The sequence below is a fragment of the Myotis nattereri genome, assembly GCF_964212035.1.
Source record: "Myotis nattereri genome assembly, chromosome: 4".
In the NCBI taxonomy this organism is placed as follows: domain Eukaryota; kingdom Metazoa; phylum Chordata; class Mammalia; order Chiroptera; family Vespertilionidae; genus Myotis; species Myotis nattereri.
Genome location: NC_138079.1, coordinates 87,446,032 through 87,459,107, shown reverse-complemented (window position 1 = coordinate 87,459,107; position 13,076 = coordinate 87,446,032). Strand labels below are relative to the sequence as shown.

At 42.4% G+C, this 13,076-nt stretch overlaps 1 protein-coding gene across 1 annotated transcript in view; it reads left to right on the top strand.

The window, feature by feature from the left end:
• The window catches only part of LOC308518213 (S-adenosyl-L-methionine-dependent tRNA 4-demethylwyosine synthase TYW1-like), a 126,764-nt gene that overhangs the window by 11,203 nt on the left and 102,485 nt on the right, over positions 1–13,076 (top strand). The gene's annotated exons all lie outside the window — the stretch shown is intronic.

Genomic DNA, 13,076 nt, shown 5'->3' with positions numbered 1-13,076 from the left:
TCCCTCTTGGCCCTGTGAAAATGAGTTCGTAGTAGGATAGGCAGAAGACTTTTAGGACAAGAACTGAGGAAAGGCTAGATGGTAGGGGGGATTTCATTCATTGGGTAGCTGAAGGTGACAGGATGACTTCATGGTAAGATTGATTAGTGTTAGGATTTCAGGTAGAGCTCTTGTGTAAAGTTGCTTTCCTGTTTTGCGGACTGAGCATGTTGAGCTTAGGAATGATGGCAGCTCAGTCTGCAGGTGTTGAGATCAGTGTGGGTGGAGGCCCGAAGAATCTAGGAAATGTTAGTGTGAATTGTCATTGTCTCAGTGACTAAACGCATGCGAGAATGTAGGATTTTGGGCAGATTCCAGTGATCTAAAATTGAAATTACATAAAATATACAATTATATAAAAATATAAAATCTCAATTTATGTGTGAGTTTTGGGAAATAAAAATATTCTAAACTAAAAATGTATCAAGTGCGTGTGTTAGAAACAAAATAAGTAAAACTATGGAAAAATCCAAGAAAACCAATCATAAAATTAATACAAACTCAAATGAAGAGATTTACTAAGGTAGCAGGATATCATAGGTAAAAAGTAAAAAGTTTTTGTATTTCCAAACAATAACCAGTTAGAACTTGTCATGGAAGGAAAGACCACATAAAAAATAAATGACTACATAGAAATAGATTAAAAAAAATACCCTAAATCTATGTGAGGAAAACTTTAAAACATTTCTGAAAATTATGGCAGTGCCCTAAACAAATGGAAAGACATCTTGTTTTTGGGTATGATGACTCAGTACTGCAAAGATGTCAGTTCTTTTAAGTTAATACATACATAGGTATGATGCAATTCATTAAAAATTTCAAAAAATTTTTTTCTGGAGATAGACTGGTTGATTCATGTGGAAAAATAAACATGCAAGAATAGCTAGGAAAACCTTGTGGGAAAAGTAGTAATGAGAAAGGCCAGATCTATCAGATATTGCATCTTACTACAAGACATCTGGTACTAGCTCCTGGTGAGACAGACAGACCAAGGGAAGAGTAAAATTCTAGGAATAGACCCAGGTATATACAGAAATTGCTTATATGATAAAGGTGGCATCTCTTTTCCCTAGTGTGAAATATACTTTTAAAATAAATGATGTTGACAACTAGATACTAGTTGTGAAAAGATGAAACTGGCTCTGTACTTATACATACATCACGTACAGGTATTTGACTCTAATTGGGTCAGAGATCTAAATGTTGAAAAAATATATAAATAGTAGAATTAGATGCTCTATTTTTTAATTTAGAGAAAGGTTTTCAATATTCAAAATCCAGAAACTATAAAAGATTGAATTTACCAGTGATTTTTTAATAAAGATTTATATGGCTATAAACAAAATCAAAAGACAAATGAAAAAATGAGGGAAAATATTTCAATTAAAAAAAAGACCTAAACCTAATAGAAAAAATGGCAAAAACATGAATAGGTAAGTCTCAGAAAAAGCTGTACAAATGGACTTAAAAACATATGAAAAAGTGCTCAAATTTAAACTGCAGTGACCTACATTTCTCACCTTGCAAAATAACAAAAATTCAAAAATTGGGCAGCATACACAATTGGTGAGGCTCTGGGGAAATAGTCACTCACACCTTGCCAAAGGGGGTCCAGAATCATATAACATGTATGGAGTGCCCTCTGGCAGTCTTGACCAAATTTACACACATTTACCCATGATCCAGTGTATGAATTTGCCTTGAAGATAAATCTTCACAAATGCAAAACAGCATCTTCACAAGGTTATGCTTCACAGCATATATACCAAACAACTGTCTGATATTGACTGAAAAAAGCATGGTATATCCATAAAATACAATATTGTTGTACAGTTTGAAACATAAGGTGTATCCATATCATTAATGTGAAAATGCGTCAAATCTCTAAAAGCCTGACAGATGTTAGAATGAGCAGTAAGTTTGCTTACACATTTTAACTTGGCTTACTAGTATATGTTTTTCTAGAGTAGATTAGTTAGTCTGTTTCAGGTTTTCTGCTGTAATAACTAGCATGGGTCTAGACCATTTTTACTTTTAAAAATATATTAATATTTTCTTAGGTTATATTTTTCCAAAGTTGATATATTAGATCAAAACAAATGTATAATATTATGGCCCTTGATTAAAAAACTCAGTAATTTTCAGTGGTAAAACTGTCTTAAGATAGAATAGATTTCAGTGCATGAGATAACTGATAGAGATAGATTTCTGGATTTAGAAAAGATATTTAAAGCTTTATTTGTAGTGAAGGAAGAATTTGGAATAATTTCCCCCCCAACTCTATTGAGGCATAATTGACAAATAAAATATGTACATATTTAGGTTGTACAGCATGATTTTTGATAAGATTATAATGTGATGATTTGATATATGTATACATTGTGAAATGATTGTCACTATCAAATTAATACATCCATTACCTCACATAGTTACCTTGTTTGTGTGTGTCTTGAGAACACTTAATATCTAATCTCAGCAAATTTCAAGTATACATTAAGAGTTTGAAATAATATGTGGGTTCATTTTTTCTTTGCTTATTTATCTTATGTCCATTAGAGGGCACTGAAGAAAAGTACTAAAGAAAAATTTGGATAGTCATGTAAACTATTGTTTGAAATGAAATGATTTTGAACTTTGTGAACTTTAAGAAGTTGGGTTAGCCCGGCCGGCATGGCTCAGTCATTGCACTTTGACCTATGAACCAGGAGATCATGGGTTTGATTCCTGGTGAGGGCACGCACCCAGGTTGTGGGCTTCCCTGTGTGGGGCATGCAGGAGGCCGATCAGTGATTCTCTGTCATCATTGATATTTTTATCTCTCTCCCTTCCTCTCTGAAATCAATAAAAATATACTAGTGGCCTGGTGCACGAAATTCGTGCATGGGTCAGAGGTGTGTGTCCCTCAGCCTGGCCTGCACCCTCTCCAATCTGGGAACCCTCAGGAGATGTCCAACTGCCCTCTTGCAATCTGGAACTGCTGGCTCCTAACCACTCACCTGCCTGCCTGCCTGCCTGATCGCCCCCAATTGCCCTCCCCTCCTGTCCTGAAGGCCCCTAATTGCCTCTGCCTCAGCCTCGCCACCATGGCTTTGTCCGGAATGTCTCCTCATCTAATTAGCATATTACCCTTTCATTAGTATAGATTAAAAAGAAGCTGGTTTATGACATTTCAGGTGACTAAAAAAAATCTCTTATAAAACCATTAGATCTTGGATAAAATATATGTATTTTTTCCAACTTCATTATGATTTGAAGATAAGCCACGAGTTTTTGTTTTACATTATTGTTTGGTTATGGCAGAGTTTCCAAATATGTCTTGTGTTTTCATTATATATTAGATGTAGTATACTAAATTCAGTGATGGATGTTATTACTGCTTCCTTTGGGGTTCGTTCACACATATTACTGAGCTCTTTTAGCCAGATCATCGTTATATATTACACTAAATTTCCTGAGTTGTTACTATAGAGCAGCGGTTCTCAACCTGTGGGTCGCGACCCCTTTGGGGGTCAAATGACCCTTTCACAGGGGTTGCCTAAGACCATCGGAAAACACATATATAATTACATATTGTTTTTGTGATTGATCACTATGCTTTAATTATGTTCAATTTGTAACAATGAAATTGGGGGTCACCACAACATGAGGAACTTTATTAAAGGGTCACAGCATTAGGAAGGTTGAGAACCACTGCCATAGAGGAAGCTCTAGTACTTAAAGCTCTAGGGCCAAAGTACTCCTATTATAAGACCTCTTTTTGAATAATACTAACTTTAATGGGGTTACACTGTCTCAGCTTGTGTGTCTGTTGGCAAATTATTTCATTCTCTGTGCTTCACTTTTCTCATCTCTAAAGTGGGAGATAATAATGGCAACTGCCTTCTCAAGTTTTTATGAAGATTGTTCACCAATGGTCTTTGGCACCAATTCAACACCAACAGGAATCCCCAATTTGGAGTGTAGTGAAGGAAACTTTATTCAGTGCAAACAGGTCAGTCATGATACAACTCAATTATGAACAGCATTAGCTATGGAACAGCACAGCTGTGAGGTGGCCCTTAGGTGAGGCCTTTCTCTGATAGCTCTCCTCTAGCCCACTCTGCTCTGCCTTGGTCTGCCCCTCTCTGGTCCTGTAAGATGTCTTTGGTGTTTCTGCTCCAGTGGGGAAACACCGTCTTTAGTCTTGGGGGGAAAGGGAAAGTGTGCTACCAGAATCAGAGAGGAACTGACTTATGTATAGAGAAGTCTCTGCTCCTGGTCTCTGCTTGGTTTGTCCTCATGCAAATGAGGACTCCAAATCCTCACTGTTTAATTGGTTCACAAAACAGTGTTCTGATTGGTCAGAATGGATTTTTCTGATTGGTTGGTGAAGATGTTAATGAGATATAGCTGGGCAGCTCTGATTGGATGGTGAAAATCTTAGTCTATTGGTTGAAATATGATTCCAGAAACTCCTTTATAAAGGTTGGCTCACACTGCAGGAACACAGTGCAGGCAGGCAGTTCAGTGTGGAAGGCAGGCAACTTAGTGCAGGCTTCTCACTGCTGAAGCGTGGCTTGTGTGAGAGGCCCTGCTGCTAGGCTCTGCTTTTTAACTTTGAGCCCAGTTAGCCACCAGGAGCCCTTCTCAGTGTCTACAAGAGTAAATAAGTTCATCCATCTAAAGCCTTTATTCTTTTGCCTGCCACACAGTATGTACTTGATAGCTATTAACGATCTTCTACTATCCATACTAATAAAAGGGTAATATGTTAATTAGGTCGGATAGACCAGACATCTTCCAGACATCATTCCAGACGTCCTTCCTGACAAAGCTGGGGCCTGGGCGAAGCCACCCGGGGCCTCAGGTGCCTGTGGCTGGCTAGAGGGAGGGAAGCCCGGGTCCCAGTTGCCTGCAGCTGGCTGGAGGAGGGAAGCCTGGGTCCTGGGTGCTGGAGGAAAGCCGGTGTTGGCAGTTGGGGAAGGAATGCCTACTCTTGCACGAATTTTCGTGTATCGAGCCTCTAGTATCCTATATAATAAAGAGGTAATATGCAAATTGACCCTCACACCCTCATAAAATGGCTGCCTATGACCAGGCCAGTAGGGGGTTAGTGAGGGACAACTAAATGACTGAACAGGCAGGCTGCGTGGGGCGACCAGGCTGGCAGGGGAGTTAGTGAGGGACGACCAAATGACTAAACAGCAGGCTGCGTGGGGCGATCAGGCTGGCACGCAGAAGCAGTGAGGGGCAATCAGGCCAGCGGGGGCGGGGGAGGGGATAGTTAGGGGCGACCAGGCAGGCAGGTGAGCAATTAGAAGCCTGGGGTGCAGGATTGTGAGAGGGATGTCCGACTGTCGGCAGTTGGACATCCTCCAAGTGGTCCCGGATTGGAGAGGGTGCAGGCTAGGCTGAGGGGACATCCCCATGCATGAGTTTTGTGCACCGGGTCTCTAGTCTAATCTAATAAAAGACAAAAAGGGTAATTGACCGTATCTTCGCTACGCTTCCCATCGGCTAATCAGGGCGATATGCAAATTAACTGCCAACAAAGATGGCGGTTAATTTGCATATGTAGGCACAATGATGGGAGGCAAAAGGGGAAGGACGGTGATTGGAAACCCAGGCGGCAGGCAAGAGCCGGGAGGCAGGGCAAAAGCCGTGATTCCAGAGCAGGCAAGGGCGGCCTGCAGCCAGCCCCCGTGTGCGCCTGCCCTGCCCCCCGGCCCTGGATTGGAGAACCGGGCTGCCTTTGCCCGCCCTCCAGCCGGTGATTGGAGAAGCTGCGACAATCCCACAAGCAGGCAAGGGCGGCTTGCAGCCAGCCCCCGTGTGCGCCTGCCCCTGGGTCGCCGCGGCGATCCAACAGCAGGTAAGGGTGGCCTGCAGCCAGCCCCTGTGTGCGCCTGCCCCTGGGTCGCTGCTGTGATCTCAGAGCAGGAAAGGGCGGCCCCACCCTGGCCACAGCTCAAGGGAGAGTACAACATGCAGTGGAGGCCAGGAGCCTGAGAGATCAACAGAGAGGGCACCTGCTCCAAGCCTCCACCATGTGGCTGGGAGCAGGCCCCCAGCAGACACACACACACACACACACACACACACACACACACACACGGGATGCCTGCTCTGAGCCTCTGCTGCCAGACTGTGGCCATCAGTAGGACATCCACTGAGGGCTCCCGGACTGAGGGGAAGGCTGGGCTGAGGGAACCCCACCTCCCAGTGCACGAATTTCGTGCACCGGGCCTCTAGTGTATGTATATATGTGTGTGTGTGTGTGTGTGTGTGTGTGTGTATGTGCATGTATATATATATATATATGGTTAATATGCAAAGTGTCCCCTCAGGTGTTTGACCAGGAGACCAGGAGTTAGATCGCTCACTATGACGTGCACTGACCACCAGGGGGTGGCACAGAATGAAGGAAGGCCCTAGCTGGCAGCCATAAGGCCCTGGTCGGCTCTGATTGCTGGCCAGGCCTAGGTACCCTATTCGTGCATAAATTTTGTGCACTAGGCCTCTAGTTATTGTTATAAGAAGATGCCTTCAAATGGGCTAGGTTAAGTTCAACTAGTATTCCACCATGATGTTCTACCTTCTTCCCTTGGTAGTAAAGTGAAGACTAATTCTAGGCTGAAAGGAATTTGAAGGGTGGGAGTGATGTTCAAGAACAAGAGAGCTAGAGTTTGAAACATTGGAAAGTTAGGAAGATAGATGCGAGGGGATGGTGTGCTTAGGGAGCATAGCATGTTTTGGGGAACTAAATAGTTTTGTATGTGTAGAGTTGAGTGGGGATGGGGATGTGTGGAGAGGTGAAATAGAGAAGTAAGGCAAGGGCAGGATTCTGGAGGCCTGTCATGCTCTGTCAGGGGCATGTGAGCTTTATCCTAAAGGCCGTGGGAAACAGTGTGTCCATTTGATTGGATAGGATGAGTGTGTTGAGTTGTGGAGAGAGAGGGAGTTCCAGTGTGTAGGTTCAGAGTATTAGGAGAAATCAGAGTACACATTGGGTTATCTCATTCAGTCCTCAAAATGACCCTGATACCTGTACTATTATCATCCTCTTTACCATTTCACAGGGTAAGAAGCAGGCTTGGAGAACTATGGCATTTGTTCAAAGTCAGATGGCTGGCTGGTAAGTGGTGGGAATCCAGCCTAGACTCATCTCTGCATCATGCCTCGTGGCTGCCTCTCCAGGGGAGTAGTAGTTCCCAGAAGGGAAGTTAGAAGAATTTGGGTAGAGAACAGTGAGTCAGCAAGAGCCTGATAATTCTTAGGTTGTTTATTTTTTCTTTCATGCTATGATTTGTAAATGTAAAGGGGATTGCTATTTTTTTTCTGCAGTAAGTAAATACTGTTAAACGCTCCCCACAGCATGTTCTGGTTAAGCAGACAGGCAGTGATATCAGTATCATTAGTATTGGAAATAAATGGTGAATGCTTGGTAATTACTCACCAGAGAAACATTTGCATTTACAAAAGGATTTCAGTGTTTCCAGTTCTGATTATAAAGTTGCATAAGACTGCAGTGGAATAGCATGAAGCTAGTTCTTTCATAATTATTTTTAAGGTTTCCAGCGTTTAACTCACACAGAAACAAAAGGTGACATCCCTTCAACTCCAGGACACTGCCTTTAACCCTTTGAGTGCCAACCAATATCTTAGGAACTATGCTAAAATTGCCAAGGCATTTTTGCTGATTTTACAGCAGTTTAGGAAAAAAATTATGAATCGCAAGTAAATGAAGTTACATATTCAAAAACTTAAGGAAACCTTTACTACATTTGTTTTCATCTTTGACGTATATTGTTTGCTGATTGTATTATAAAATGCTAGTAGAAAAAATTGAATAAAACATATAATGTTAAAATAAAATTAATGTTGACTTTGAATACATTCCACAAAATCATCATCTTCACAGCAAGAATTGACATATTTAGCAATATCATCATCACCAATAAAAGCAGACTTAGAACTGGACGCCATTTCAAAGCTTTAGGGCTACAAAATCTGAGTAAACTTCATAAAATCGTAGTACCTATAAAAAATTAGGCAGATAAATGCCAGTGGTCAATTTTAGAACTACAAACCTTCGGCATCATAAGTAATCTGCACTTAGGTGCCATCTGTCAATAAAGAGTGAACTACTAGCGTCTAATAGTGACACTGCAGGAGGAGCGCCATAGCGCTTCTGGCACTTTTGGCGAAAGACAGAAGGAGCGCAATCGCGCTCCCCGGCACTCTAGGGGTTAAATCAGCCTACTCAGCCATGGCCTGTGCAGGCAGTCTTAATAGTAAAATCCTTAAGTCAGGCTGTCCAAAATAGAACCATTGGGTCAGAGGAAAACCATTTTATAGCTCTTGACACGCCTGGTCAAGTTGCTTTGCAAAAAGTTCACACAGCATCCTTAAAATCTAGTATACACAAAAAGCTTTGAGTCCTGTTGAAAACTGGTCATTTAAAAACTGAGCTCTGACCAGTGAGTGGTATATAGGGGATTTGTTTATTAGACAAATAAGAACCTTCAGAAATGGGGTTAAATTGCAGCAGATGGAGTTTTAATTACACCTGAAGAAGACTTTAATATTGAAAGTTGTGAGATCTAGAATGAGTTACTAAAAGAAGTGAGCTCTGTTTTTCTAGAGCTAGAAATAGCTGTCTGGTAGTTTTGAGGCATTTATTCCTTCATTTGGCCACTATCTACTGAATGTTTACCCTGTGCTACTGTGGCTCCAGGCCTAGACAGGCTGACTATAGAAAAATGACCTGGGGATTCTGTATCCAACATCTTCTGTGTGAATTGGTAAGGAAGGGGATCACCTGATAGTAAACAAGGATCAATAAAAAGAAACAGATTTAAACAAGTAATCAGAAACACTTCCCTATCCCCACAGAAGAAATGTGTGCTTTGGTAATAAAAAGATTTTTTGTTGCAAAACACCAGTTTGGCATTGTCCAACTGTAATCGGAGAAAAATGTGCCTTGTCTTCTATCGTTGCTAGTGAGGGTGAGGTTCGTGGGGCACCGCTGGCATGAGCATTTCCAGAGGCCTCCATTGGAGGATGAGGTATGGCAGAAAGCTTTATTTCTGTGCAATTACATTCCTGGATTTCCAAAGGCCCATTTCTCTTAGTCCAGTCATAGAAGAAGTGTAGCTGGGGTTTCAGTAGGACTAAAATTAGAGCCAGTGGTAAGAGTTTCTGGTCCAGGTTGCAGCTAGGTCCAATATAGGTTAGTTGCAACCTATTAGACCATTGTGTGTGGGGGTCCACATGGTCGTGGACCACATGGGAGATGTGGAGCCAAGCTAGGGAGCCAAGCATGAGCCATGAGCCAAGTGTGCCACGATGAACCAAGAGAGTAGGAGAGTGAGTTTCTTTGTTCAGGGGATTATATATCCCAAATTTCTGAGCACTTGCAGTAGCCATGCCCATTCCAGCTCTGTCCCCAGGTGTGATTGACAAGCAAGTGTCTTCTGTATGTGGTTCCCTTCCCCAGTGTTTTCCAGGGAACATGCCTATAATGTCTGGCCTTCCCTTTGCTCCTTTTCTGTTATTAATAGCTAGTTAATTACAACAGTATCACAACTAGGTGGCATTTTATCTTAAGATCTTTAACAAATCACTTATTGCCTTTTTTTTTTTAAATCCTAGGCAATTTTGGGGTGGTACTGTGTTGTTTGGGATGATGATGTAAAAATGAGTTAGGTAATATTGTATAATGTCTTAAAAAAAAAATTTAGGACCACTCTTGGCTCTCTTTGTTATATATGATTCATATAGTCCAGGGGTGGGCAACCCCTGGCACGCGTGCCAAACATGGCACGCCAGTAACTTTTGCTGGCATGCGAAACCCTCTCTTATAATCTTGCATTTACAATTTTTTTCTTAATATCGACTTTTTTATTTTTCAGATAAATTCAGTGTAGGTGCATCTTAGATAAATAAATAATTTTACATAACAAGTTATCTTAAAGACCATAGACATGGATTGACGAGAGAGGGGAAGAGCAATTTCTATGCCTCTGCCTTAACTCTCCCTGCCTTCCTAGATCCGACCAGTGTTTTGGTTTCATACACATATGCTTGTGAATCTTTGTTCTCAGTGATGAATTTTGTTAAGTCTCGTAATAGGACGGATGAAAGTAGTAGCTCGTGCATATCTCTGAAGGTCACGAAATATAAACCTGATGTAAAATCTCTGTCATCAGTGATGCAGCAGCAAAAGTCCCACTGATAATATCAAATGGAGTCATAAAGTTTTCTGTCGGACTATCAGTGTACATGTATACATTAAAAAATAAATGTATTTTTCATCATCTTATACTGTGTTTTTGTCACTCGAATGAATTTTATTATTTCTTCAAGGTTCTTCACATACGTACACCTTAAGAGATAGCAAGTAGGCGTAACATGTTCTCAAAAAATTAGGGTTGGCACGCAGAAGAACTTTGAGTCAGAGATTTTGCTGGTTTTGGCATTCACTCACAAAAAGGTTGCCCACCCCCTGATATAGTCTATTCTGTTTTGAAAGAACTTCCCACTTATATATAACTAGGGGTCCAGTGCACAGATTCGTGCACCTTGAAAAGAACTGTGGGCCGTGAAGCTGCAGTGGGCACAGGGATGGGTCTTGGCCCATCCTCCACACCCCTACCTGGCCCCTCCCACTGTGGCCCCTGGTCCCCTGTCTGCCGGCAGCCCTGCTCCTGCTGCCACTGCTCCCACGCACTGATGGCGCCGGCCCCGCTTGCACCCGCTGATGGTGCAGAGCAATTGGGGCTGGCGCCAGCAGTGGGTGCAAGTAGGGCTGGTGCTGGGCACGGGCAGTGGGTTCGAGCGTTGGCTCTGGCGCCAGCAGCGGGTGCGAGCGGGGCTGGCACTGGCAGCAGGTGCAAGTGCTGGGGGGGACTGCGACACGCAGGAGCAAAGAATTTTTAGTAACCACCAGAGGCTTGCCCTGATGACAGCGACCAGCACCCCACCTTGGTTTGGTGTCCCTGCTCACCTGCTCCACCATCCCACCGCGGCTGATGCCCACCATGTTCTGCGCTCTGCCACCTCCTGCTGACGCCCACCATGTTTTGTTTGTGCCCCCTAGTGGTCAGTGCATGTCATAGCGACTGGTTGTTCGATTGTTCTGCCGTTTGGTCTATTTGCATGTTAGCCTTTTATTATATAGGATCATTTTCCCAAGTGCCTAGGAAGTTAGTGTATAATTGGGTTTTCTTTTTGCATGTTGGGAAACAGTAGCTTGGAGAGGAATTTTTCTTTCAAGGCAAGTGTTATAGGTTTGAGATTTGGAGAAAGGTAGAAGTAGAGGTTGGAGACAGGCAGACTATTTAGTTTGGCTGTTGCAGTTGTCTCATAGAAGAAATCAAGGCTTTGGGCAACAGTGGTGTCATTGCAGATAGGAGAACCAGTATGTTGGGAATTAAAACCGTGTTAAATGTGGTATACATGAGAGGGAGGAAAAAAAGGTTGACCAATTCTGGGATCTTCATTTATTTTTGTTTAGGCTATGTAACAGCTATCTATATATATAAAAGCCTAAGCGACCATTATGACCAGAACGACTGGAATGACCAGACAACCGGTCAGCAGCTATGATTCGCACTGACAGCCTTGAATCTGGTTCACCCACACCCAGGACCCAGACAGGAGGGAGTAGGGAGCCCGATTCCTCACTGAATTGGCCGTTGGTTAGCTTGCTGCTGGGGCACTGACAGCCCTGAATCTGGTTCACCTGCACCCCAGACCCAGACAGGAGGGAGGAGGGAGCCCGATTCCTCCAGGAATCAGCCACTGTTTAGCTTGCTGCTCAGGCCAACCTCCCATGGTCCCTCCCCTTAGCCGGCCTCGATGTGGGGGGCTGGCTGGCCAACCTCCTGCGTTCCCTCCCCCCTGCCAGCCGCTCCCTCCTCCCCCAGCACCCCCAGTCGGCCCTGATTGCTGGTAAGGCCGAGGGACCCCACCCATGCACAAATCCGTGCACCGGGGTTCTAGTAAAAAAATAAAAATACATAGGTCCTCCATAGTTGTTATATTCTAGGCAAACAGTGATCCATGTCTGCAGCTAGGAGATTATAATTAGAATTTGAATGGTGCTTTGCATTTCCTTTGGGGATATTATGAACCATTGTATTTCATTTTAGAAATGAAGTTGCTGTTACATATGGAAGATAGGCCCAAACTGCCGTAGAGGCCAAGAATGATAAATGTTGTTTGTCCTTAATGCTCAAGCCTCTTAATAATTGCCTCTGATCTCTTTCCATATAAACTTTGTGTCTAAAGTATTGAATCTGGAGTAGTTACACTCACATTTTATAATAGATAATTTTTCTAGTGATGGGGCATGGATGATGTTCCACTGGCATTCTTTGAAGAGTACATTATATTCATTACATAATGGTCAGAAGTTTGTTGTTTATGTTTTTAACCACAAGAGGGTGTTTGTAGAGTTCAGAGCACAGTGGTCAGAGGCGAGTGTCATGGGCTGGCTCCAAGTTTGGGTTTATGTGGCCTTTGTGGTAAGTAAATAAGCTGAGTGATGTGTTGTGGTGACAGTGGCTTTCAAGAGTAAATACTGCCACCTTTCAATTCTTGCATCATTAGTAGCGACTTACAGTAACTGCTGTAGAATTATTTCAGACATGTAAATGTGACTAAGGTCAAGGTTGTTTCCTTTAGCTCTACTGCAAGTCTTCCTTTTCAGTTCACTTTGATTTTTAGGTTTGAAATAGACTTTTATAAAGCCAAAGGACTTTTCTTAAAAATAAATACCTTAAAATAACCGGATCCTTTAAATTTATCAAAAATGCCCTGTGTCAAACTGATTATTTTTATAATAGATAAGAACAAATGATATTTGTAAGTTTTTTCAATTCTATCTGAAAATATGCAGTTGAGAACTCTACTAATAAGCAAATTTTTTCTTAACTTTGCATTTAGATTATATTTAGTAGTTTGGAATGCTGACTTTTAGGACAGATAGAACTAACTGGGTTTGTTTCTCATTTGGTACATTTGATTTAAAGCACTTTTTCACTGAGTTCCTA